Consider the following 4,423-nt stretch of genomic DNA (forward strand, 5'->3'; position numbering starts at 1 on the left):
TCAAAGCATTTAACTTAATTTTTCATTTGATGAAATATATGTGTTTTTGAAATTAATAAAATGCCTCTCTTACAAAATATAAAGCCACACTTATGGAATATTTGAAGCTCAGATCCTTCTTCAAAAAAAGCTCAAACCGTTCTTATTCACACAAGTAAGCTACGTTTTCTATTGTGCTTATAAAATTATACGGTGTAGATTATTTTTGGGATTATGGCTAAAAAATACACGAACTTTGAAAAAATTGTACTTTTCACCTGAATTTCAATTAAGCCAAAAAATACATGAATTTAATTTCAGTTATAATTTTCTCCTGAGTTTGACTTTCGGCAAAATTAAAGCTTAGTTGGTAGTCGAAAGTTCACCTATGTTGGTCTAACTTCTGATGATGATGAATATTTAGAATCTCGGAGGTCTAATAAGACAAAAATTAATATTTGACTTAATTTTGATTATCAACTAAGTCGTCGAAAGTCAAACCCAAAGTTACAACAAAAAACATAAATTTATGTATTTTTTTAGTTTAATTGAAGTTCAGGTGAAATTGCATTTTTTTTCAAAATTATTGTAATTTTTTTTTTTTTTTGCCATAAACTCATTTTTTTAAGAACATTTAGCTCATAGTATGTTCAACATAATAGTAATAAAAAAAACCTAAAGGAAAAACATTCTATTTCACTAATAATTAATATGTTTAATTATGTTGTTGACAAACTAATATTCAAATTAGGACAGCCTATGAAACAAACGGATAAGGTTAGAACTAGAAAGGAAACTATTTGGTAACAATTAATAAAAGGGAAATCTATTTGAATCTAATTGATCCGGGTCAACGAGAACAATGTGGTCATAATATTGAAATAAAAATATGTTTTATTTTAAATACCCTTAAGTAAATGTTACCATTATATATATAGGGAGAAAATCCATGAAGAATACTAAATATTTTGAGAATGAAGAATGCGTGAAAAAAAAAACGAATAAGTCTATAATTTCGATTAATAATCAATATATCGTATGAATAAGATTTTGGCCTGGATTCGAATCCTGAGAGGGTCGATTTTCATTATATTTACTGTATTTTACTGAATACATCTGTTCATTAGTTTATAATGATCTATTCGTAAAATTTATAGATTTATTCGTTATTCTCCATTCTCTCGAAAAATAATCTACCCCTATATATATATATATAATATATATATATATATATATAATATATATGGAAAAGTTCTATTGACAAAGACAAATATTTAAAGAAGTGAGAAACAATATCATCCATTGATCATAAATCTCGTGTTCAGATTTTGATGAATATATCAATAATTATGATGAACATGTCAATAATTTTTTATGAACAGACATATTTGTTGAAATATGTATTTGTTTAAAATTTCGCACACCAAGATACGATCCCCAAACGTTCAATAAATTATGCTATCTTCATAAAAACTATTGACATGTTCAACATTCCTAACTTTCAGAAGAAAAAAAAAATAATTTATCCTAAAACCTAACCCTACACACACACACACACACACAAACAATTATGTTCAATTTGAATTATATATAATTTAATTTACTTTAAATATTTTAACATATTTCTAAAAATTGAAGGAAAAGTATATATTTTAATTAAAATAAATTATCATTTTAAAAAAATAAAAATATCCACTTAATGATAAATTATATCATTATTATATATATATATATATATATATATAATCAGTCAAAATTCTTAATGAAAATACAAACATTTATAAATATTTTATTCCCAATATATATTATATTAAATTATGACATAAAAAATATATAAAGGGTATAATATATTTTTATATTAAAATTTAATATTTATTATATTGATCGGGATCAAATTGATCCAAATAGTACCCTAATACAAATTATTTCTGCACTACTCAAATTAATTATCAGGTAGCCATATGGGGCCGGCTCAAGAGTCATATCCAGTATCGGAATTTGGTTCCGTTTTTATTCATTTCTGTATTGAAAGGATGTATAGTTTATTTCATCAAAATTAGTACTTGGCTCATTCCAATACTTGCACATTAATATAATCATTTTCATAGTTATAAACGACGCAATCAATTAATTAACCAACCTTGTGTAATCTTTTAGCAGATAGTTTAGGTGAAGACAATTTAATTATAATAATAATTCAGAGCCGCGCTGAACAAGTTGCATTAACTTAAGAAATTAATTAATGGTCTCAAAGTCTATACCCCAAAACTAATTTTCTCAACTCATCCAAATCTCTTTTTTTTTTCTCTTTGTCAAACCACAAATGACAGCAAGGCCTAAATTAATTAAGGGTTGAAAAGCAGGAAACAATTTGATGATGAAGCAAATGTACAGAGACGATCGACGACGATGACATGATAGAATCTCACCTTATTAACCCTAATACGGCGGCGGGCAGCCGCCCATGCACCGTCAACGGGAGCTGCCCGTTGAAGAAAGGCAGCCCGAGGGAGGGATCAGGGAACTGAATCCCTCCCTCGGCGGCTGCATCTGAACTCCGGGCTCCTCCTCCTCTTCCAACGGCAGCCGCTCGTAGGCCACGTTGGTGAACGACGCCGCTATGATGATGACCGGCCCCGACGCCATCAGCGCCCCCACCACATTCCCGCCCACGACCTGCCCTGCCCGCCGCTAGGTATATCGTGAGGCTGGTGGCGCCCGGCGGCGCCGGCGGGGGAAGGAACGAGCCAGACAGGGACAGGATCTCGAAGCGGCCGTGGAGCGAGGCGACGCTCCCCGCGGAGGCCGGCTGCCGGAGGCTGACGTTGGTGACGGTGCCGGTGCCGCTGAGAATGCAGATCCCGCGCTGCCGCCTGGTGGCGTAGGCGGCGACGGCCTCGAAGACGTCGCAGCCGCTGGCCACCTCCAGTATGTGGGCGCGGAGGGTGTTGGCGCTCTCGCGCGTGATGATCACGGGCGGCTTCGGCTTGTCTTCGAGCCGGCGGGGCGGCCGCGCTGGCGGCGGGCCGCCGCCTCGCCGGCGGAGGTGGCGAGGTCGGAGTTGTCGCCGGAGAACCTTGGGGTTGGAGTCGATATCGTCGGATTCAGGGGGGCGGTGGAGGTGGAGGTTGGGGCGGTGGAGCGGAGAGACGAAGTGGGAAGCTGAGCTTAAATCTAAACCAGCCATACTACATACACTAGAGCAGAAGGAAACAGGAAACCAAGAAAAAAAATAATAATATTGGAACAGCAAAAACAGTATAAAAAATGAAAGAAATGTATTATAAGTGAGGTAGGAAAGCGAGGCGCAATATATTCAAACCTAGAGCGAATAGAAAACAAGAAGAATCAAGTGGGGAGAAAGGAAAGGTTGAGGAAGATGTTTAGAGAGAGAGAGACAGAGGAGGAACAAATTTAGAGTTTTACATATAATAAAGGTACATTATAAGAGCATGCCAAATATGATCGATGGAAGTTTATTTTATCACTTATATTCTAGGGAAAGCTATTGGTCAATACCCTAATCATTGATATCTAGATGTCTCATATTATACATAATTATTTTTCCAAAATTATATATATATATATATATATATATATTAAGTTCAAAATTATACTCCCTCCGTCCCAATAATGAAGACACACTTCATTTGGGCACGGAGATTAAGGTGAGGTAGATTAGAGAATTAAAGTGATGTAGTGTGTTTAATTAAACTTATTTAATTCTTATCTAATTATTCAACTCTCTCTCTCTCTGCTTCTCCTTCAAAGCTCCTCGGCGGAATCGCCGCCGACCACCGCCGTCTCCACTACCGTTGACCACCGCTTTTCCCAGAAATCAAACCTATAAACTTCTCTCTTCTTCCCTTCTCATCTCATCTCAGAAATCGAACCAAGAAATTCCTTCTTCTTCCCTTCTCATCTCAAAAATCGAACCTAAAAAATCTGGAGATGGTGATGGAGATATGGAGATAGGACGATTTTTGGGACGATTTCTGAAAATTGGTGCTAGGGGTTTTTAGGCGGCGCCACTGGAAATGACGGTTGCAGCGGTGGAGATCTGGGGTTTGAGAGGAGGGCGGTGGTTGCGGCAGTGGAGATCTGAGGTTGGAGAGATGGGCGGCATTTGCGGCAGGGAAGATCTGAGGTTGGAGAGGAGGGTGGCGGTTGCGGCAGTGGAGATCTGAGGTTGGAAATTGCGGCAGTTCCAGAGGAAGAACGATGGTCGTGGCGAGAGGTAAGAGAAGACGGAACTGTGTTGTGGTGTTTGGTGGATCTGGGTGACAGAGGAAGGGCGATGGCGAAGGGTGTTTACCGGAAGGACGGTGGTCGTGGCGAGAGGTGCTCGACGATTCCAGAAGGCGACGACGAGGGTGATCGGCTGTGGTAGTGGCTCGCCGGCGGCGACTCCGCCGAGAAGGGGAAGGAGGTGGGCGGCTGGGAA

General features: G+C 38.1%; 1 pseudogene; it reads right to left on the bottom strand.

Annotated features, from left to right (window-relative positions):
• Window positions 1-2,404: 2,404 nt before the first annotated feature.
• LOC131018830 (AT-hook motif nuclear-localized protein 23-like) lies at window positions 2,405-3,378 on the bottom strand (annotated as a pseudogene).
• Between the last annotated feature and the right edge of the window lie 1,045 nt (window positions 3,379-4,423).

This window comes from Salvia miltiorrhiza, chromosome 3 (assembly GCF_028751815.1).
Source record: "Salvia miltiorrhiza cultivar Shanhuang (shh) chromosome 3, IMPLAD_Smil_shh, whole genome shotgun sequence".
NCBI lineage: Eukaryota > Viridiplantae > Streptophyta > Magnoliopsida > Lamiales > Lamiaceae > Salvia > Salvia miltiorrhiza.